A 23,911-nucleotide genomic window follows, 5' to 3' on the forward strand; every position below is an offset into this window, starting at 1 on the left:
GCCTCTGGAGAGAGGGAGATCTAGTCTGTCTGGGCTTCTGGCTCGTTCTCCAGATCAACTCAACAAACTCAGCAGCTTCCAGGAGCCAGGCCCTGGTAGGGTGTCAGGGCTGCTGGCTGGAATGGAGCAGGGTCAGTGCTCTGGGGTCTTCTCAGGAGACAGTAAGGGAGCCGTAGACAAGCAGGAACATGTTTTGTGAGTCCCCTTTCTTAGGCGGGCTGCTCTCCCAGGCCACCCACTCCAGACTCCAGAATCCAAATGCTAATTGGGCCTTACCCAGATCCCTTCTGTAATAAGGCATGGAAGGGTGTGTTAACAGGGATGTTATGATAGCCGCAAAAAGTTAACAGAATGACAGAAACTACATCTCGAGTAACAACCACATATGCTTTACTCTACAGTTAAAGTCTAGGGGAAATTTCTATGTAAGAGCTGGCCATAAAAAAGAAAAGAAAAGGCCGGCACGGTGGCTCACGCCTGTAATCCCAGCACTTTGGGAGGCCGAGGCGGGCGGATCTCTTGAGGTCAGGAGTTTACGACTAGCTTGGCCAACACAGTGAGACCCTGTTTCTACTAAAATACAAAAATTAGCTGGGCATAGTGGCACGAGCCTGTAATCCCAGCTACTTGGGAGGCTGATGCAGGAGAATCGCTTGAATCTGGGAGGTGGAGGTTGCAGTGAGCCGAGATTGCACCCCATGGCATATTGTGGGAGAGAAGAAAGCAGGGGCTGTCAGGGAGCTCCAGCATTTCAGATGTGAAACAGCCTGAGCGACAGAGTGAGACCCTGTTTCAAAAAAAGGGAAGGGAAGGGGAGGGGAGGGGAAGGGAAGGGGCGGGGAGGGGAAGGGAAGGGGAGGGGAGGGGAGGGGAGGGGAATGGAATCTAGAGGAACAACAAACCACCGGGATTATACAATGTGACTCCAGGGTTGTCTCCAAGGAGGGGAGGGGAGGGGACGGGAGGGGAAGGGAAGGGGAGGGGAGGGGAAGGGAGGGGGAGGGGAGGGGAGGAGAAGGGGAGGGGAGGGGATAGGGGAGAGGAGGGGAAGGGGAGGGGAGGGGAAGGGGAGGGGAGGGGGAGGGGAGGAGAAGGGGAGGGGAGGGGATAGGGGAGAGGAGGGGAAGGGGAGGGGAGGGGAAGGGGAGGGGAGGGGGAGGGGAGGGGAGGGGGAGGGGAGGGGGAGGGGAGGGGGAGGGGGAGGGGAGGAGGAGGGGAGGGGAGGGGGAGGGGAGGGGGAGGGGAGGGGGAGGGGAGGGGAGGGGAGGGGAGGGGAATCGAATCTAGAGGAACAACAAACCACCAGGATTATACAATGTGACTCCAGGGTTGTCTCCAAGGAGGGGAGGGGAGGGGAGGGGAGGGGAGGGGAATCTAGAGGAACAACAAACCACCAGGATTATACAATGTGACTCCAGGGTTGTCTCCAAGCCCCATACTGATAAGTCTCACCTAGTCTGGCTTGCATTTTTTCTGCTTTTATTAATAATATTATTTGTGATTTCCTACAAAGTGTCCCACATTTTAATTTCATCCACGTGTCGCACAACACTGCCAAATGACTCTTATGTCCCCATGTTGCAGGCAAAGAAATCAAGACTTGGAGAGGTCGAGATTTGTCCCAAATCACTTCTATGTTAAGTTCAAATGGAGGTCAGGCTGACTGTGGGCCTATCTGCCTGATTTTATCCATCTACTTGTCCCTTCTTATTCACAATCACTTACAATGGGACAGTCACTTATTTTGGCAAGAATATTTAACAGCAATGCTGGACAAATCTATTTTTGAAAGAAAAATCAACAACTTAGTTATTACGGTCCACGAGGGCACCCCCTGCACAAACCATCCTCATTTTGGAACTACTGCTTATTTAGTGTTCGTGACATTCTTATGAGGGAGGCATTCTTTTTTTTTTTTTTTTTTTTGAGGCAGAGTCTCGCTCTGTTGTCCAGGCTGGAGTACAGTGGCACAATCTTGGCTCACTGCGACTTCTGTCCCCTGGGTTCAAGCTATTTTCCTGCCTCAGTCTCCAAGTAGCTGGGATTACAGGCACGCACCACCATGCTCAGCTAATTTTTGTATTTTTAGTAAAGATGGGGTTTCACCATGTTGGCCAGGCTGGTCTCGAACTCCTGACCTCAAATGATCCACTCACCTCAGCCTCCCAAAGTGCTGGGATTACAGGTGTGAGCCACTGTACCCGGCCGAGGAAGGCATTCTCATGCCCCTTTTTCACAGAAGGGAGCCAGAGTCAGTTTGCAGCAGAAAGGGATGCCCATGCCCCATCATTCCGACTCCGCAGGCCGTGTATCACCTGTCCTCCCTGGGAAAGAAGCCGGCGAGCCGAGCTCCGAGGCACAGAGCTTTGCCACCTCTCTTGGCTCCAAAGAGCTCTGCAGTCTGTCTGGGAGGAAAGAGACTTCATCTGGCTCTGGTTTTTGGCAGGAGGAACAGCCCTGGAACCGATTCCAACCTGCAAAGACTCCTCCATTGTGTGTGGCACTTCTCCTGGGGCATAAATTACTAAACAAGTTACTGAGCACGCATTCTGTGCCAGGCACTGTGCTAGGCTCTGGGGATCCACCCCATGGCATATTGTGGGAGGGAAGAAAGCAGGGGCTGTCGGGGGCTCCAGCATTTCAGATGTGAAACAGCCATTTTATTAATAGAGTTGGTGCCCATCAAAAACACAGAGCGGGCTTATAGCCTGTAAGGATGTCAGACATGGAAAGTGGCAGTGGGCCCAGGTTGGGGCATGCAGGATGGAGAAGACACAGGTTAGAAACCCCAAACTCCTGGGTGGGCCAGGAGGCTTGGCTGACTCAGAGAACCATCAGGGACGGGGCCTAGGGAAGACCTTCCAGACAAAGGGCTCAGTGTTTGTGGGAGAGGGCCCAGGCATGAGGGAGAAGAGCCTGTTTGGGAGCATGAGCAGTGTGGCTGGAGCACCAGGTGGGAAATGTGGGGAGGTGGAAGGGGAGAGAGATGAGACTGGGGAGCCCCGGAGGGCTGGGTCACCCTGATAAAGAATTTGGCTTCAACTGGGAGGGGTAGGGGAGCCCTTACCCGTGGGATAAGCAGGGAGCGCCACACTTAGCTTTGCATTTGGGAGGTGGCTAGAGGCTGGAGTTGAGAAATGGCTCCTGGAGGCCTGACTGCCTCTGCATCCAGGCTGTCCTATTTCAGCACTGCTCACCCCTGCACCCCCGCAGAGCCACAGGACTTCCCACACTGCATTGCTCAGAACAGCAAATGGCCCAGGGAAGTGTGTGCCTCAGGCTGTGTTATGTGGGTTACTCTGATACTCTCCCCACTCCCACAGCATGGCATGTTATAGGCAAGACGAAATCAGCGGTGATTCAGAGGCTCCAACATTTCAGATACGGAGCTGTCATTTTTAGAACTGGTGGCTGACACCTGTAATCCCAGCAGTTTGCAGGGCTTAGGTGGGAGGATTGCTTGAGCCCAGGAGCTCGAGACCAGCCTGGGCAATGCAGAGGGATCTCATCTCTACAAAATAAAAAAATAAATTAGCGAGACATGGTGGTGCATGCCTATAGTCCCAGCTACCCAGGAGGTGGGAGGATGGTGCCACTGTACTGTATCCTGGGCATCAGAGCAAGACCCCATCTTAAAAAAAAAAAAAAGGAAGAAAGAAACCCATTTGCCTATTTTGACACTGTCATGAATTTGTACTGCTGAGGTGGTCTCAACACTCTAAATGGTGGAATTTTATTTAAAGTAGTTTCATGTCGGTGGTGCCCCAAGATAACTACTACAAGCAAAAACACGTTTTCTCAAGAGGAACATAGAGGCTGGGTGCGGTGGCTCACGCCTGTAATCCCAACACTTTGGAAGGCCAAGGCGGGCGGATCACTCAAGATCAGGCATTCGAGATCAGCCTGGCCAACATGACGAAACCCCGTCTCTACTAAAAATACAAAATTAGCGGGGTGTGGTGGCTCATGCCTGTGATCCCAGCTACTTGGGAGGCTGAGGGAGGAGAATCACTTGAACCCGGGAGGCAGAGGTTGCAGTGAGCCGAGATTGCACTGCTGCACTCCAGCCTGGGCAACAGAGCAAGACTCTGTCTCAAAAAAAACAAAAAAACAAAAAACATAGCTTTAATCCAGGCCTCAAGGAATTCTGAGACAAAGTTTCAGGGAAAATAAGCAGTTCCCTGTCAACAATCCCAAAAATCATAGGAAAATAAGGCACCGTGGGTGAAAACCAAGAGACGTTGTAAACAGCAGAATCAGCCCCACAAAGTGTTCAGCATACAAAATTATCAAAAGTAAAATAACATGAGTTTTTTTGTGTTTTTGTTTTTTGTTTTGAGATAGAGTCTCACTCTGTTACCCAGGCTGGAGTGCAGTGGTGCAATCTCCGCTCACTGCAACCTCTGCCTCCTGGGTTCAAGTGATTCTCCTGCCTCAGCCTCCTGAGTAGCTGGGACTACAGATACATGCCACCACACCCAGCTAATTTTTTGTATTTTTAGTAGAGATGGGGTTTCACTGTGTTAGCCAGGGTGGTCTCAATCTCCTGATCTCGTGATCTGCCCACCTCAGCCTCCCAAAGGGCTGGGATTACAGACGCGAGCCCCTGTGCCTGGCCTGTTTTTTGATTTTTTTGAGACAGTGTCTTGCTCTGTCATCCAGGCTGGAGTGCAATGATGCGATCATGGCTCATTGCAGCCTTGACCTCCTGGGCTCAAGCTATTCTCCCACCACAGCCTCCCAAGTAGCTAGGATTACAGCTGTGCACCACCAGGCCTAGCTAATTTTTTTGTGTGTGGAGATAGGGTGTCAGTATGTTTCCAGGCTGGTCTTGAACTCATGGACTCAATCCATCCTCCTACCTAGGCTTCCCCAAATGCTGGGATTAAGGCATGAACTACCACACCCAGCCTGTTTAATGTTTTTTTTTTTTTTTATTTTTAATTTTATTTTTTGAGATGGAGTCTTGCTCTGTCGCCCAGGCTGGAGTGCAGTTGCATGATCTCAGCTCACTGCAAGCTCTGCCTCCCGGGTTCTCGCCATTCTCCTGCTTCAACCTCCTGAGTAGCTGGGACTACAGGTGCCCGCCAACACACCTGGCTATTTTTTTGTACTTTTAGTAGAGACAAGGTTTCACCATGTTGGCCAGGATGGTCTCGATCTCTTGACCTCGTGATCCACCTGCCTCGGCCTCCCGAAGTGCTGGGATTACAGGCGTGAGCCACCACGCCTGGCCTGTTTAATGTTTAAGGAAATAAAAAAAACAAGCCAGGTGTGGTGGCTCACACCTGTAATCCCAGCACTTTGGGAGGCAGAGGTGTGTTTGGAGCAAGCCCCCCAAAGTCTGGCCATAAACTAGCCCCAAAACTGGCTATAAGCAAAATCTCTGCAGCACTGTAACATGTCCATAATGGCCCTAATGCCCAAGCTAGAAGGTTGTGGGTTTATGGGAATGAGGGCAAGGAACACCTGGCCCGCCCAGGGCGGAAAACCGCTTAAAGGCATTCTTAAGCCACAAACAAAAGCATGAGCGATCTGTGTCTTAAGGGCATGTTCCTGCTGCAATTAACTCGGCCCATCCCTTTGTTTCCCATAAGGGATACTTTTAGTTAATTTAATATCTATAGAAACAATGGTAATGACTGGTTTGCTGTTAATAAATACGTGGGTAAATCTCTGTTCGGGGCTGTCAGCTCTGAAGGCTGTGAGGCCCCTGATTTCCCACTTCACACTTCTGTATTTCTGTGTGTGTGTCTTTTAATTCCTCTAGCACCGCTAGGTTAGGGTCTCCCCGACCGAGCTGGTCTCGGCAAGTGGCGTCCATTCGTGGGGGCTCGAATCCAGGTCGAATGGTCGCTGGAGCGACGGTTGGAACGGAAAACTAGCTGGAGGACACCTGAGTACTCTTAAAGCAATCCCTGTGGTGAGTAAGAAGGGGAGCTTGGAAGCGTCCGGGTAACAATGGGACAGGGATGGGGTCTGGTTCGTTTCACCTTGGAACTTTTTCACACTGATAAGGATGAGGAACAAGAGTATAGCAAAGTAACAGAAGAGGTTACAGAGCATGTTTATTTGCCAGCTAAAGCTAAAGCGGCAAAGGAAGGAGAGGTTCATCCCTACCCTTCTGCATCCCCTCGTTATTATTTTGAAGAAAACGACCCCCCAGATCTTTCTTTCCCGGAGGACACTGGGCAAAAAGTAGTTGCCCCAGTGACTGTTCGAGCAGCCCCTCGAGCGATAGCTCTTAGTTCCATTCTGGCAGGAATTCAGCAAGCTGGATGAGAGGGTGATTTAGAGGTTTGGCAGTTCCCTGTTAGCATACACCCCCCAGATCAACAGGGAAATATTACAGCTACATTTGAGCCTTTTCTTTTTAAATTACTCAAAGAATTAAAGCAAGCAATAAATGAGTATGGAGCAGGTTCTCCTTTTGTTTTTTCTTTTTGTTTGTTTGTTTTGTTTTTTGAGACGGAGTCTCGCTCTGTCGCCCAGGCTGGAGCGCAGTGGCGCAATCTCAGCTCACCGCAACCTCCGCTTCCCAGGTTCACGCCATTCTCCTGCCTCAGCCTCCCGAGTAGCTGGGACTACAGGCGCCTGCCACCACGCCTGGCTAATTTTTTGTATTTTTAGTAGAGACGGGGTTTCACTGTGTTAGCCAGGATGGTCTTGATCTCCTGACCTCGTGATCTGCCCGCCTCTGCCTCCCAAGGTGCTGGGATTACAGGCGTGAGCCACCGTGCCCGGCCAGCTTCTCTTTTTGTAATGGGACTGTTAAAGAATGTTGCTGTTTCCAGTCGGATGATTCCTACTGACTGGGACGCTCTTACTTGAGCTTGTGTAACTCCTGCTCAGTTCTTACCATTTAAAACTTAGTGGGCAGATGAAGCTTCCATTCAGGCTGCTCACAATACCCAGGCCCAACCTCAAATTAATATAACTGCAGATCAACTTTTGGGGGTTGGCGGCTGGGCTGGTTTAGATACACTAGTGGTCATGCAGGATGATGCCACTGAACAGTTTAGAGGAGTGTGCATTAGAGCTTGGGAAAAAATCACTTCAGGTGGGGAACAATACCCTTCCTTTAGTGCTATAGAACAGGGACCAAGGGAACCATAGGTTGATTTTATAGCTCGGTTACAGGATTCTCTTAAAAAGATGATTCCAGATTCGGCTGCTCAGGATACAGTGTTGCAGTTATTAGCTTTTGACAATGCTAATCCCGATTGCCAGGCTGCTCTGCGACCTATCAGAGGGAAAGCACATTTAGTTGATTATATCAAGGCCTGTGATGGTATTGGAGGTAATCTGCATAAAGCTACCTTGTTGGCACAGGCAATGGCAGGACTGAGAGTGGATAAAGGAAATACTCCATTTCCTGGAGCTTGTTTTAACTGTGGGAAGCATGGTCATACTAAAAAAGAATGTAGAAGAAATCAGCGAGTCAGGCCGCCAGATAGGGGAAAAAAGAAAACTGCTGATCCTGAAATATGTCCAAAATGTAAAAAAGGAAAACACTGGGCTAGTCAGTATCACTCTAAGTTTGATAAAGAAGGGAACCCAATTTCGGGAAATGCCATGAGGGGCCTGTCCCGGGCCCCGTTCTAAACCGGGGCATTTCTGGCTCAGGCCATTCCCTCACCCCTGTACAATGTCTGTCTCCTGCCACAACCGGTGGTGCCGCAGTAGATTTATGCTGCACAAAAGCTGTGAGCTTTCTTCCTGGGGAACCCCCGCAAAAGATCCCAACAGGAGTCTGTGGACCCTTGCCAGCGGGTACAATAGGATTACTTTTAGGAAGGTCTAGTGTAAGTTTAAAAGGCGTACAAACAGGCCGGGCGCGGTGGCTCACGCCTGTAATCCCAGCACTTTGGGAGGCCGAGGCGGGCGGATCACGAGGTCAGGAGATCGAGACCATCCTGGCTAACACAGTGAAACCTCGTCTCTACTAAAAATACAAAAAATTAGCCGGGCGTGTTGGCGGGTGCCTGTAGTCCCAGCTACTTGGGAGGCTGAGGCAGGAGAATGGCGTGAACTCGGGAGGCGGAGCTTGCAGTGAGCCGAGATCGCGCCACTGCACTCCAGCCTAGGGGACAGAGAAAGACTCCGTCTCAAAAAAAAAAAAAAAAAAAAAAAGTCGTGCAAATACATATAGGAGTCATTGATTCAGATTACAATGGGGAAATTCAAATTGTTAGATCAACTTCTGTTCCCTGGAATGCAGAGCCAGAGAGCGCATAGCACAGCTCCTGATGGTGCTGTATGTAGGAGTGGGAAAAAGTGAAATTAAACGAACAGGAGAATTTGGAAGCACAAATAAACAAGGCAAAGCAGCTTATTGGGTAAATCAAATTACTGATAAACGTCCTACCTGTGAATTAACTATTCAAGAAGAGAAATTTAAAGGTTTGGTAAATACAGGAGTGGACATTTCAGTCATTTCTCTACAGCACTGGCTGTCCACGTGGCCAATTCAACCTGCTCAATTTAACATAGTTGGAGTTGGTAAAGCTGCTGAAGTATATCAAAGTAGTTATATTTTGCATTGTGAGGGGCCTGATGGACAACCTGGGACTATTCAACCAATTGTAACTTCTGTACCTATAAATTTAAGGGGAAGAGATTTATTACAACAATGGGGAGCACAAGTTCTAATTCCAGAACAATTATAGAGCCCTCAAAGTCAACTTACAATGCATGAAATGGGGTATGTCCCTGGTATGGGACTAGAAAAAAATTTGCAAGTTTTGAAAGAACCGCTTCAAGCGGAAAAACAAACTTCCTGCCAAAGATTAGGAAAACATTTTTGATGGCAGCCATTGTTAAGCCTCCAGAACCTATACCTTTAGAATCGTTAACAGATAAGCCAATTTGGATAGAACAATGGCCGCTAAATAAAGAGAAACGGGAGGCTTTAGAGAAATTAGTTGCTGAACAATTAGAAAATGGGCACATAGCTCCAACATTTTCCCCTTGGAATTTTCTAGTTTTCGTAATTAAGACAAAATCAGGTAAATGGAGAATGTTAACTGACTTAAGAGCCATCAATTCAGTTATACAACCTATGGGAGCATCACAGCCAGGATTGCCTTTTCCTGCTATAATTCCAAAAAATTGGCCTTTAATAGTCATAGATTTAAAAGACTGTTTCTTTTTTTTTTGAGACGGAGTCTTGCTCTGTCCCCCAGGCTGGAGTGCAGTGGTGCGATCTCGGCTCACTGCAAGCTCCGCCTCTCGGGTTCACGCCATTCTCCTGGCTCAGCCTCCCGAGTAGCTGGGCCTACAGGCGCCCGCCAACATGTCCGGCTAATTTTTTGTATTTTTAGTAGAGACGGGGTTTCACCATGTTAGCCAGGATGGTCTCGATCTCCTGACCTCGTGATCCGCCCACCTCAGCCTCCCAAAGCGCTGGGATTACAAGCTTGAGCCACCGTGCCCGGCCTAAATGACTGTTTCTTTACCATACCTTCGGCTAAGCAAGACTGTGAACGGTTTGCATTTACAATTCCTGCAGTAAACAACCTGCAGCCTGCTAAGCGTTATCATTGAAAAGTGTTGCCACAGGGCATGTCAAACAGCCCAACAATTTGCTGGATGTATGTGGGGCAAGCAATTGAACCTACTCGTAAAAAATTTTCAGTGTTACATTATTCACTGTCAACTAAAAACATAAAATGATTTTCAAAAATTACTAGGGGATGTTAATTGGATAAGACCTGCTCTAGGCATTCCTACCTATGCCACGAGTAATCTGTTTTCTATCCTTAGAGGAAATCCCAGTCTCACTAGCCCTTGGCAATTAACAAAAGAGGCTGAGGCAGAGTTACAACTGATTGAGAAGCAAATTCATAAAGCTCAGATAAATAGAATAGATCCAGAGAAGACTCTAGATTTGCTAATCTTTTCAACTCAGCATTCACCTACTGGTGTTATTGTCCAAGAACAGGACTTAGTAGAGTGGCTTTTTCTTCCACATACGGATTCATGGACTCCAACTCCTTATTTAGATCAAATCGCTACTATGATAGGGATTGGGAGAACTCGGATTGTTAAATTACATGGATATGATCCTGGAAAAATTATTGTCCCTCTCATGAAGGCACAAATACAGCAAGCTTTTATAAATAGTCTTACTTGGCAAACCCATTTAGCTGACTTTGTGGGTATTCTCGATAATCACTTTCCTAAAACAAAGCTGTTTCAGTTTTTAAAATTAATTAATTGGATTCTCCCTAAAATAAGTAAATTTAAACCAATTGAAGGTGCTGAGAGTGTTTTTACAGATGGGTCTAGTAATGTAAAGCTTCTTATTCTGGCTCAAAAAGTAAAGTTTTTCAGACATCCAATACTCAGCTCAAAAAGCGGAGCTTGTAGCGGTAATTGAGGTATTGACTGCTTTTGATATGCCTATTAATGTGATTTCTGATTCTTCATACGTGGTTCATTCCACACAGTTAATTGAAAATGCTCAGTTATGATTTCATACAGATGAACAACTGATGATAAAAACAAAAAAGGAGGAGAAATAGGGATTACAGGACAGCCCATACACAATTGAATCTAGCATTATTTGGTGAAGAGATCTAATAACAAAAAGTTGGGAAATAGGTAAAATAATAACTTGGGGTAGAGGTTATGCTTGTATTTCTCCAGACAAAAACCAACAGCCAGGCCGGGCGCGGTGGCTCACGCCTGTAATCCCAGCACTTTGAGAGGCCAAGGTGGGCGGATCACAAGGTCAGGAGATCGAGACCATCCTGGCTAACACAGTGAAACCCTGTCTCTACTAAAAATACAAAAAAAAAAATTAGCCGGGCGTGGTCACGGGCGCCTGTAGTCCCAGCTACTGGGGAGGCTGAGGCAGGAGAATGGCGTGAACCCAGGAGGCAGAGCTTGCAGTGAGCTGAGGTCGTGCCACTGCACTCCAGCCTGGGCGACAGAGCGAGACTCCATCCCAAAAAAATCAACAGCCGATTTGGATACCATCAAGATACCTAAAACCTTATCATGAGCCAGATGCCAAAGAAGAGACTCCGGGAGGATCCAGAGGACGCCCCGGTTGCAGCCATGTCAAGACTGACGCTGAGGAGGACTCCAACTGTCACGAGCAACACCCGTTGAACACAGCCACCCACCTGGGGACAGATCAAGAAGCTGTCACAGATGGCAGAAGAAAACCTGAGGAAAGCGGGACAACCAGTCACACTGAATAATTTAATGGTAGCTATGATAGCGGTTATCATCACTGCTGTGAGTATTCCTCCACTAAGGGCTGGTAATAATGCCCGGATGTAATCACTTTATGACACAGTTACACATGCTTTCTGATCTCAGTATTTACCATAATAAATCTGCTCCTATAATTGAGGGATACCGCCCTCAAAAACCTATTTGTAAACAGGATTGGACCCAGTTAGAAAAAATGAACGTACTTGTTTAGGAAGATTGCTTTGCAGAACAGGCAGAGGGGCTGCACAACAATTCCTATGGAATCATTATTAATTTGTCCCCTAAGGGGATGTTTAGCTTGAATTGCACCTCTCAGTCTGCGTGCCACAGCCACGCTATGTTCAGATGATCTGAACAAAACAGTCAGATGGTAGAAATGATAAGAAGTACTGCAAAAGTTCCTATACCATGGCGGTATAGTGGCACCTCAACCTCAAATGAAATGGCCTGCTCTTGGAGCTAAACATAAGGATTTGTAAAAACTATTAAATGCTCTTAATAAGATCAAAATTTGGGAAAGAATAAAAAAGCATCTAGAAAGACACTCTACAAACTTGTTTTTGGATATAGCAAAATTAAAAGAACAAATATTTAAAGCATCCCAGGCACACCTGACCTTAATGCCAGGAACTGGAGTGCTTAAAGGAGCTGCAGACAAATTAGTAGGTAGTAACCCATTTAAATGGACAAAAACACTTGGAAGCTCTGTGATTTCAATGATGACTATGCTTTTAATCTATGTTGTTTGCCTTTGTATAGTCTGCAGATGTGGATCCTGACTCTTGCGAGAAGTAGCTCACCGTGACAAAGCTGCCTTTGCTTTTATCTCTTTGCACATCAAAGAAGGGGGACATGTTGGCAGCAAGCCTCCCAGAGTCTGGCCATAAACTAGCCCCAAAACTGGCCATAAGCAAAATCTCTGCAGCACTATAACATGTCCATAATGGCCCTAATGCCCAAGCTGGAAGGTTGTGGGTTTATGGGAATGAGGGCAAGGAACACCTGGCCCGCCCAGGGCGGAAAACCGCTTAAAGGCATTCTTAAGCCACAAACAAAAGCAGGAGTGATCTGTGTCTTAAGGGCGTGTTCCTGCTGCAATTAATTTGGCCCATCCCTTCATTTCCCATAAGGGATACTTTTAGTTAATTTAATATCTATAGAAACAATGGTAATGACTGGTTTGCTGTTAATAAATACGTGGGTAAATCTCTGTTGGGGGCTCTCAGCTCTGAAGGCTGTGAGACCTCTGATTTCCCACTTCACACCTCTATATTTCTGTGTGTGTGTCTTTAATTCCTCTAGTGCCGCTGGGTTAGGGTTTCCCCGACCGACGGAGCTGGTCTCAGCAGAGGCAGGCGGATCTTTTGAGTTCAGGAGTTCGAGACCACCCTGGCCAACATGGTGAAGCCCCTTCTCTACTAAAAATACGAAAATTATCCAGGCATGGTGGCGTGCCTCTGTACTTTCAGCTACTCAGGAAGCTGAGGCACGAGAATTGCTTGAACATGGGAGGTGGAGGCTGCAGTGAGCTGAGATCATGCCACTACACTCCAGCCCAGGCAATAGAGTGAGACTCTGTCTCAAAACAAGCAAACAAACAAAAACAGTTTTAGGCCAGGTGTGGTGGCTCATGCCTGTAATCTCAGCACTTTGGGAGGCTGAGGAGGGCAGATCACCTGAGGTCAGGAGTTCGAGACCAGTCTGGCCAACATGGTGAAACCCCATCTCTCTCTCTACTAAAAATACAAAATTTAGCCAGGTGTGGTGGTGGCTGCCTGTAATCACAGCTGCTTGGGAGGCTGAGGCAGGAGAATTGGTTGAACCCAGGAGGCAGAGGTTGCAGTGAGCAATCGTGCCACTGCATTCCAGCCTGGGCGAGACAGCGAGACTCTGCCTCAAAAAAAAAAAAAAAAAGACAGAAGGCTTAGTGTGCATCTCATCAGAGTTGCACAGGGCAGAGAAAGAATGGGAAAGAAACAATTTCTAGAAAACTTTTCAAATTTTCTGATCAACACCAAATATCCCAAATAGGAAAAATACAAAAAAATCCATACCTATATGTGGCATAATATGATTGTAGAACACCAAAGTAAAAGATCTTATTTATTTTTTATTAAAAAAAATTTTTAAATAGAGTCAGGGTCTCACTATGCTGCCCAGGCTGGTCTTGAACTCTTGGCTTAAAGCTATCCTCCCACCACGGCATCCTAAAGTGCTGGGATTACAGGCATGAGCTGCTGCGTCTGGCCCAAAGTAAACGATCTTAGAAGAGGCCAGAAAAAATAGATTTGGGCTGGGCATGAATAGATTGATCACCAAAAAGGTGGCAGACTAACTTCTTGACAGAATCCACAGAAGACACAAGGCAGTAGAACATTAGCTTTGATGTACTAAAATAAGATACCACTCTAGGCTCCTACATACAGTGAAAATGTTTCGAGAATGAGAATTATAATTTTCTGGCGAACAAAACTAAAGGAGTTTACTACTAAGAAACTTTTTTTTGAGACAGCCTCGCTCTGTTGCCCAGGCTGGAGTGCAGAGACAAAATCTCAGCTCACTGCAACCTCAGCCTCCCGGGTTCAGGCGATTCTTGTGTCTCAGCCTCCCAAGTAGCTGGGATTACAGGTGTGCGCCACCAGGCCCAGCTACTTTTTATATTTTTAGTAGAGATAGGGTTTCACCATGTTGGCCAGGCTGGTCTCAAACTCCTGACTTCAAGTGATCTGCCCGCCCTGGCCTGCTAAAGTGCTGGGATTACAGGCGCGAACCACCGTGCCTCTCCAGTCCCTGTGTTTTTTTGTTTGTTTGTTTTTGGAGGTTTTGCTTGTTTGTTTTTAGAGACACTTTCACTGTGTTGCCCAGGCCTGTCTGTTGGCCTCAAGTGATCCTCCTGCCTTGGATCTCCCAAAGTGCTGGGATTACAGGTGTGAACCACTGTGCTTAGCCCATTTTTTATTTGTTTCTTGAAGGAAGGTAGCAGTATTAATTAATTTTGGACTTTGCTAACTAAAGTTTGAATGTTAAGAATAGATGTATACAGTCTGGATGCAGTGGTGCATGCTTGTAATTTTAGCACTTTGGGAGGCTGAGGTGGGAGGATCGCTTGGGCTCAAGAGTTTGAGACCAGCCTGGGCAACATGGTGAAAGCTTGTCTCTACAAAAAAATTTTAAAAAATTAGCCAGATATGATGGCATGCACCTATAATCCGAGCGGCTTGGGAGGCTGAGGTGGGAGGATTGCTTGAGTCCAGGGAGGTCGAGGCTGCAGTGAGCCATGATCACACCACTGCACTCCAGCCTGGGCGACAGAGCGATACTCTGTCTCAAAAAAAAAAAAAAGAAAGAAAGAAAATAGTAGATATATATGAGACTCACTTGGGTAACATATGGAGACCCAGTCTCTACAAAAAATTTAAAAAGTTAGCTAAGTATGGTGGCTGCACCTGTGGTCCCAACTACTTGGGAAGGTGAGGCAGGAGAATTGCTTGAGCCCAGGATGATCCCTTGATCCTGGTAGGGGATGGAGTTGAGGCTGCATTCCAACCTGCGCAGCAGAGTGAGACCCTGTCTCAAAAGAGAAATAAAAAAGAATAGACATATAATATGTAACTTCCAAACAAATGGAAAGAAAGGAGTATGAGAAGAAAGGCAAATTCAATAATCCAAAAGAAAGTGAGAAAAGAGAAAAAACAAAAATGAAAAAGGAGAGGTTTTGCTTGTAATAATGGCAAAGTGGCTCCTATCAGATCAACCTTCATACCGGTAACAACTATGAGCTCTGAACAAAAACAAACAAAAAACCTCCTGAAGGCCGGGCGCAGTGGCTCACGCTTGTAATCCCAGCACTTTGGGAGGCCGAGGCGGGCGGATCACGAGGTCAGGAGATCGAGACCACGGTGAAACCCCGTCTCTACTAAAAATACAAAAAAAAATTAGCCGGGCGTGGTGGCGGGCGCCTGTAGTCCCAGCTACTTGGAGAGGCTGAGGCAGGAGAATGGCGTGAACCCAGGAGGTGGAGGTTGCAGTGAGCCAAGATCGCGCCACTGCACTCCAGCCTGGGCGACAGAGCGAGACTCCGTCTCAAAAAAAAAAAAAAAAAAAACCTCCTGAAGACTCTGGAAAGAGCAAAAACAGGGAGAACCTAAAGGGAAACCAACAGTTACAAGAAAAGAAATAGCTACCGATTGCAAAAGATATTTAAAATCTCACAAACATAATGTTGAACCAAAGAAGTCAGAAGAAAAGGGTCTGTGTTTTATAATTCCATTTATATGAAGTATGAAAACAGGCAAACCATATTGAAAGTCAGGATAGTGGTTCCCCTGATGAGGAGGAGGGTAGCGATTGGAAGGGGGACATGAGGATTTCTGGGGTCCTGGTAATGCTCTATTTCTGGATCTGGGTGCTGGTTTCATGGGTGTGCTCACTCGGTGAAAATTCATGAAAATAGACATGACATATGCAATTTTTTGCTTCAGTACAAACTTAAAAATCAAAAGGGAGCAGAGACAAGATGGACAGGCAGGCAGGGCAGACTGTGAAGGGGCCTCAATGCCAGACTAAAGAGCTGGACGTGACCCTGGCAGCAGTGGAGGACACCGAAGGTGTTAAGAGGGGAAATGAGTTGTCAGGGAAACTGCCTCTCTGCCTAATGCGGGTGGCTAGGAGAGGGGAACACCTGCCCCGTGGGACATTATTTACAGGACTGGCCAGAATCTGGGCTTTCAATGACGAAGACCTGAGCTAGGATGGAGGGTGTGAGGTTGGAGGCCAAGAGCGGATTTGAAGGTAAAATTGGGAGCACTTGGGAGTTTACATGCAGGAGACCAGGGAGGAAGAGGGAGGAGTCAAAAATGATCCTTGGAAGAGGCTTGTCATTGGAGACAAAGAGTGAGTGAGGGGACACTGGGGAAAGAAGCAAGTGTGAGGGAAGAATTTGTTTTTTTTCTTTAAACAAGGTCTTGCTCTGTTGCCCAGGCTGTAGTGCAGTGGCACCATCATGGCTCACTGTAGCTCAACCTCTCAGATGCTGGTGATTCCCCTCACCTCAGCCTGCTAAGTAGCTGGGACTACAGGCGCATGCCACCATACCTGGTTGATTTTTTTTAATTTTTATTTTTAGTAGAGATGAAGTCTCACTATGTTGCCCAGGCTGGTCTTGAACTCCTGGGCTTAGGTGATCCTCCTGCCTCAGCTTCCCAAATTGCTGGGATTACAGGCATGAGCCACTGCACCCAGCCAAGGGAAGGATTTTTGCTGGGGAAGGAGTAAGTGGAGGAGGAATCCTCGAAGACACAAGGCCTCTGAAGCAGCAGAAGGAAACTGGGGGTGCAGGGGACCCCCTGTCCAGATGTGGACAGGAGAGGAGAGGAGCAGAAAAGGTGAGATCCTAGGTGGACTGGAGGGAATCCAGGCGAGCCCATCAGCTGCTCACTAATGTGAAGTCACGGTCAAGTGCGGGGACTGAGTCTGATGGGGCTGACTTCTAGGCAGCTTGTCTGACAACAGGTTATGCAGTGTATCTAAGGGCATCTGACCTGGGGGAACAGGAAGACAGGAAGATTCCATTATCATTTTATCAATGGTGCCCAGTGAAGTTTCTAGTCTCCAATCATCTTAATTAGCTATTGCTCGTCATTAAAAGGATTTTCTTTAGAAAGATAGCCGTAGAGTCTTGCTTTTCTTATCAAAAGATCTAGATGACACTGCTATGCCCCGGCCCTCCCTGCCCTCATTCCTGCCTTGCTCCACACACTTATCTGTGCCTGGAACAGGAGCCAGGGTGGAGTAGGAAAAAGATCAACGATTTGAGTGCACAAGGACAGGCAGGCATCCTAGCTCCTGACCTTGGGCCAGTATTTTCTCACTATAGGTCTCAGTTGCCTCATCACAGACCACCTGATGTCAAAGCCCTTGTCACCCTGAAATAAACAGAGGTCCAAGGTCATATGGCGAGGGGCTTTTATGGGAAGACTTGAATTCTGGATGAGAAACTCAGTGTTTATTAGCAGTGAAGTCCTTTCCTGGAGGCTGAAGAGGGTCTCAGGGCAGGTTGTTCTTTGAAAGGACCCCATCCCTTCTCCCCATTGTATAGGTGGGAGCAGGGGTCTCATTGGCTGAGGGACTTCTGGGTCATGGTGACCTCATAAAGCCCATAACACTGGCCTGGGCTGGGGAAGCCTAGGTAAGCTGAGGGGTGGCTCTGGGAAAGTCCTAGGGGTGGGGGCTGTCTCCATAGTCTCCACAAGGGAGTTACCACCTTCCCCCACCTCTGGGTAAAAGTCTCCCGCTCTGGCTGTATTCCAGTTAGGACTTCATACCTTTGGCTTAGAGCTGAATTTTCTGTTACCATGTGGATGCTCCAGGTGGAGGTAACACATTGAACTTTACGTGAGCAGCTCAAGGCTCATGGAAAGTTTAGGCTCTCAGGTCCTGACAGTGTAGTGGTGGGGAGTTGCGGGGAGGTGAGGGGAAGGGAGTGAAAAGATGCAGGGAGGGAATGCCATAAATCTGGGGAAAGAAGAGGCTTGGAGCCTGGAAACCATACTTTGTCTTTTTTCCAAGTCTCCCCAGCCTGCCCTCACCCAGGGGGAGGAAAGGATGGTGGGGATAAACATTTATTGAGGGCTTGCTGTTGGCCAGGCCCTGCGATCATCACTTTATGTGGGCTATCCCATCTGGAATATTATGATAGAGGCTTAGAGTGGTGAGGGCATCTGTCCAGGTTCACACAGCTGGTGAGAGAGAAAGTTTTGAATTCAGGTCTTGACTCCAAAGCCTTGGATTTTGGCATTATAGCTGGGCATCAGGAAAGTTGCCTTGTTTTCACTGAACTTTTCCTTTAGGATAGGGACCTAAAAGTGGCAGAGGGAATGGGGAAAAGAAACAGGAAGACATGGTTCCACTGAGTGATTCATGTCTTGGGAATCTCTATGGTATTATAGGGAAAACTGTGGGTTGAAGGAACCTGGATTTGAATCCAGCCTCTACCACTTGCTTGGGACTTAGTGAAAATCAATTTATTTTTTGAGACAGAGTCTCTCTCTGTCACCCAGACTGTAGTGCAGTGACATGAACACAGCTCACTGCAGCCTCAACCTCCCTGGCTCCAGTGACCCTCCCACCTCAGCCTCCCAAGTAGCTAGAACTACAGGTGCACACATCATGCCTGGCTAATTTTTGTCTTTTTTGTAGTGACAGGGTTTTGCCACTTTGTTCAGGCTGGCCTTGAACTCCTGAGCTCAAGGAATCCTCTTGCCTCAGCCTCCCAAAATGCTGGGATTACAGGCGTGAGACATTGTGCCTGGCCAGAAATAACTTTAGATCCCTGCACAGTCTGAATTAACATGCCAGTGAATGAGATAATGATATCTTTCTTGAAGAGTTGTCATTCATTCATTCATCCTTCCCTCACTCCATGAATGTTTTCTGAACCTTCCCTGTGTACTATGTGCTGGGAAAGTAGGGGTAACAAGATAGCCAGACACTCACCAACTCATTTTCAGAGTAGATGCATATAAGTAAACAGACTGATCCTCTGATACAGAATGATCACATGAGGAGGGTGCCTCACCCACATTTGGGGATTCCAGGAAGACTTCCTGGAGGAAGGGACATCTAATCTAAGCTGGTATCTGAAATGTGACTAGACTAGATGTTAGCCAGAGGGAGCAATTGAAGTTTAGGTGAGCAGTCTTGGGGAAGTTTATAGGAAGAGGAAAGAGTATTTGCAAAGGTCCCAAGGCAAGAGGGAGGCCAAAAACATTAAGGATCCTGGGAGAAGTTGAGAATGGTTCAAACGTGGTGCAAGGCCAGGGAAGGGAATGAATGTAGCTGGAGAGATGGAGGGGCTAGGCCTGTGGGCTGAGGACTCTGACAGAAGAAACACAGATATCAGACTTAAGATTAGGGTGTCTTCACTCCTGGCCTGTTCACCAGTCATGCAAAAGTTGCTTAGGAGAGGGGAAGTAGGGGAAAGCTTGATGAAAGGTGATTCCTGGATCCCTTCAGAACTGCAAAGCAGAGTCTCTGAGAGTGAGGCTTGGGAATCTATCTTTTTAAAAATATAAGCTACACCCACACCCCACCATTTGAAAACCTACAAGAAGTCACAGAGGGGTTACAAGAGGGGAATGTCATGGTTAGACTTGCATGCATTTTTATTTCATCTGAGAATGTCTTTATTTCCCTTTCATTCCTCAAGTATAATTTTGCCTAATATAGAATGTGTGATTGAGAATTCTTTTCTTTCAACTCTTGAAAAATATGTGCCACTTCCTTTTGGCCTCCATAATTTCAGATGAGAAATCTGCTGTCATTCAAATTGGTGTTCCCCTATAGGTAAGGCTCTCTGGTTGCTTTTAAGATTTTTTTTTTAAAGTCTTTATTCTTCAGAAGTTTAATCATGGTGTGTTTTGGCATGGATTCCTTTAGATTTATCCCATTTGAAGTTTCAGCAGTTTTCTGGATCTGTATATTTATGTTTTTTACTAAATTTGGGGAGTTTTCAGTCATGACTTGCTTGTAATGCTTTTTCAGCACTCTTTCTTTTCTCCTTCTGGAACTCTGATGATATAAACATTATTTTGTTATTGTTCCACAGATTCCTGAGGTTCTGGTTTTTTTTTGGGGGGGGTCTATTTTCCGTTTGTTGTTTAGACCTTCCTTCCTTCCTTCCTTCCCTCCCTCCCTCCCTCCCCCCTCTCTCCCTCTCTCTTCTCCTTTCTTTTCCTTCCCTTTCTCTCTCTTCTCCTTTCTTTCTTTCTTTCTTTCTTTCTTCCTTTCTTTCTTTCTTTCTTTCTTTCTTTTTTTCTTTCCTTTCTTTCCTTCCTTCCTTCCTTCCTTCTTTCTTTCTTTCTTTCTTTCTTTCTTTCTTTCTTTCTTTCTTTTCTTTCTTTCTTTCTTCTTTCTTTCCTTCCTTCCTTCCTTCCTTCCTTTCCTTCCTTCCTTCCTTCCTTCCTTCCTTCCTTCCTTCCTTCTTTCTTTCTTTCTTTCTTTCTTTCTTTCTTTCTTTCTTTCTTTCTTTCTTTCTTTCTTTCTTATTTCCTGTCTTGCTCTGTCACCAAGGCTGGAGTGTAGTGGCACAATTTTGGCTCACTGCAACCTCCGCAACCTGGGTTCAAGCAATTCTCTGGCTTCAGCCTCCTTAGTAGCTGGGATTACAGGTGCCCACCATCATGCCTGGATAATTTTTGTATTTTTAGTAGAGATGGGGTTTCACCATGTTGGCCAGGCTGATTTCAAGCTCCTAACCTCAGGTGATCTGCCTGACTCAGCCTCCCAAAGTGCTGGGATTACATGCATGAGCCACTTTGCCTGGCCTATTTTTCTTTCTTCTATGTTTTAATGTAAAAAAAAAAAAAAAATAGAAATGAGGTCCCACTGTGTTGCCCAGGCTGGTCTAGAACTCCTGGGCTCAAGTGATCCTCAGCCTCCCAAAGTGCTGGGCTTATAGGCATCAGCCACCATGTCCAGCCAAATAAGTTTTTTTTTTTGAGATGGAGTCACACTCTGTCACCCAGGCTGGTGGCTGGAGTATGGTGGTGCAATCTCAGCTTACTGCAACATTTGCCTCCCAGATTCAAGTAATTCTCATGCCTCAGCCTCCCTAGTAGGTGGGACTATAGGCACCTGTCACCATACCTGGCTAATTTTTGAATTTTTAGTAGAGATGGGGTTTCACCATGTTGGCCAAGCTGGTCTTGAACTCCTGACATCAAAAGATCTGCTTGCTTCAGCCTCCCAAAGTGCTGAGATTACATGCATGAGCCACCATGCCCAGCCAAAGCATTTTTATGATGACTGCTTTGAAATCCTTGTCAAAAATTCCAACATCTGATTCATCTCAGTGTTAATGTTGGTTGGTTGTCTTAAGATGAGATTTTCCTAGTTTTTGGTATGATGAGTGATTTTTACTGCATCTTTGACATTTTAGGTATTACATTAAGATTTTTTTTTTCTTTTTTCTGAGGCAGTCTTGCTCTGTCACCCAAGCTGGTGTGCAGTGGTAGTGGTGCAATCTTGGCTTACTGCAACCCCCATCTCCCAGGTTCAAGGGATTCTCCTGCCTCAGCCTCCTGAGTAGCTGGGATTACAGGTATGCACCACCATGTCCAGCTAATTTTTTGTATTTGTAGTAGAGACAGGGTTTCACCATGTTGGCCAGGCTGGTCTTGAACTTCTGACCTCAAGTGATCTGCCTGACTTGGCTTCGCAAAGTGCTGGGATTACAGGTGTGAGCCACCGTGTTAAGGTTTAGTTTGTAGGTTTTGGCCTACTTTTGTGGACTGTAGCTCCAATTATATTTCTTTTCTTTTCTTTTTCTTTTTTTTTTTTTTCTTTGAGACAAGCTCTCTCTCTGTTGTTCAGGCTGGAGTGCAACAGCAAAATCTCGGCTCACCGCAGCCTTGCTTCCCGGGCTCAAGCAATTCTCCTGCCTCAGCCTTCCGAGTAAGCTACAGGCGCACACCACCGCACTTGGCTAATTTTTGTATTTTCCGTAGAGATGGGGTTTTGCTATGTTGCCCAGGCTGGTCTTGAACTCCTGAGCTCAAATGATCCACCCGCCTCCGCTTCCCAAAGTGCTGGGATACAGGCATGAGCCACCGCATGCAGCCAAAAGTTATTTTAAAGTAGAGAAGTTCTTGGTACTGTTCTGTACTCTGACAGTCCTGGTACAGGCCCGGTCTCCAGTGATATTTGTGACTCCTCGTTTGCTCCATTTTTCTGGTACCGCCGGGGCTCCTGTTTATTCCTGCTGGTGCTGCTTGCAGGGGTAGAAGGCACTTCCCTGGGCCACTTGTTATCACTGGAGCGGGTGGGGGAAGCCAGAAGATGTAGGGTCTGGTAAAATGTCTGATGCTGGGTGGAGGGCCCAGAGATCCAGGGTTCTGCTGACATTGCCACTGCAGGTTGGATTGGTCTGTCACTGCTCCAGGTATGGAGAAGGGATTGGGGTTCCCTACTGGGAGACCCTCTCTGCTGGGCTTCCTCTTTCCTGGTCTTTTGGCTGGAGAGAGCAGGTTTTTCTTCTACTTTTGAGTGTGTGTTTATGCTGTCGGCAGATCTGTGTGGCAGGCTTCTTTGGTGCCCAGTTTGGGTTACGTGAGTGACAAAAAGAAAACTCCAGGGAACTCACTGTAGTGTCAGCCTTCAAGTCGTGAGATGCCTAGTCAGTCACTGCCTTCTTTCCAGCCGTCAGAGTCCTTTTATGGTTGTCTGTTGAACTATTTCCAGAATATTTAGCTATTTTTAGAAGCGAAGAACAGAGAAAACTGAATTGACAATCTTGTCTATTACATGCATTAAAAAAAATTGTGGGCCGGGCGCAGTGGCTCATGCCTGTAGTCCCAGCACTTTGGGAGGCTGAGGCGGGCGGATCGCGAGGTCAGGAGATCGAGACCATCCTGGCTAACACGGTGAAACCCCGTCTCTACTAAAAATACAAAAAATTAGCCGGGCATGGTGGCGGGTGCCTGTAGTCCCAGCTACTCGGGAGGCTGAGGCAGGAGAATGGCGTGAACCCAGGAGGTGAAGCTTGCAGTGAGCCAAGATAGCACCACTGCACTTCAGCCTGGGCTACAGAGCAAGACTGTATCTCAAAAAAAAAAAAAAAAAAAATTGTGGTATAATGCACCCAGCATAAAATTGACCATTAGTGACAATTAGTGGTTCATAAGGTTGTGCAACCATCATTACTATCAGAATATTTTTCTGGTCCAAAAGGAAACCCTATACCTATTAAGCAGTCACTTCCCATTCCCTGCTTTCCCCTTCCCCTGGCAACCTCTCTCTGTCCTGCTTTAATCTACTGTCTCTGTAGATTTGACTATTCTGGATATTTTATATAAATGGAGTCGTATAATATGTGGTCTTTTGTGACCAGCTACTTTCACCTAGCATAATGTTTTCAAAGTTTATCCATGTTTAGCATGCATGAGTACTTCATTCCTTTTAGTGGCTGAATAATCCACTGTATGGACATACCATATATTGTTGATCCATTCATCAGTATGTGGCTATTTGGGTTGTTGCCACCTTTGGCTCTCATAAGCCCCAGCGCCTGGCTGACAGTGTCTTTTGAAGCAAAAAAGTTTTAAATATTGCTGATGTCCAATTTATCTATATTTTTCTTTTGTTGCTTATGCTTTTGGTGTCATATCTAAGAAACCATTGCCAAATGCAAGATCGTGAAGGTTTACTCCTATGTTTTCTTCCAAGAGTTTTATAGTTTTAGCTTTTACATGTAGATCTTTAATGCATTTTGAGTTAATTTTTGTATAGAATGTGAGATAGGAGGCTGGGTGCGCTGGCTCTTGCCTGTAATCCCAGCACTTTGGGGAGGCTGAGGCAGGAGGATCACTTGAGTTCAGGAGTTTGAGACCAGCTTGGTCAACATGGTGAAACCCCGTCTCTACTTAAAAAAAAGGCCAGGCATGGTGGCTCATGCCTGTAATCCCAGCACTTTCACAGGCCAAGGCAGGTGGATCACCTGAGGTCAGGAGTTTGAGACCAGCCTGACCAATATGATGAAACCCTGTTGCTACTAAAAATACAAAAATTAGCCGGGTGTGGTGGCATGCACCTGTAATCCCAGCTACTCGGGAGGCTGAGACAGGAGAATCACTTGAACCTGGGAGGCAGAGGTTGCAGTGAACCGAGATTGTGCCATTGCACTCCAGCC

General features: G+C 46.8%; 1 protein-coding gene across 17 annotated transcripts in view; it reads left to right on the forward strand.

Moving 5' to 3' along the window:
* The window catches only part of MROH7 (maestro heat like repeat family member 7), a 99,144-nt gene that overhangs the window by 10,010 nt on the left and 65,223 nt on the right, over positions 1 to 23,911 (forward strand). For 15 of the 17 annotated variants that reach the window (XM_063613096.1, XM_063613102.1, XM_063613098.1 and 12 more), the window contains exon 1: positions 17,436 to 17,600. The exons of 1 other annotated variant lie outside the window; for it this stretch is intronic. The gene's annotated coding sequence lies outside the window, so the exon portion shown is untranslated. Of the gene's footprint in view, positions 1 to 5,770; positions 5,924 to 17,435; positions 17,601 to 23,911 lie in introns of those variants that run through there. One more of the 17 variants, XM_063613108.1, reaches the window with a different exon arrangement.

Source organism: Symphalangus syndactylus, chromosome 19 (genome assembly GCF_028878055.3).
Source record: "Symphalangus syndactylus isolate Jambi chromosome 19, NHGRI_mSymSyn1-v2.1_pri, whole genome shotgun sequence".
NCBI classification, from domain to species: domain Eukaryota; kingdom Metazoa; phylum Chordata; class Mammalia; order Primates; family Hylobatidae; genus Symphalangus; species Symphalangus syndactylus.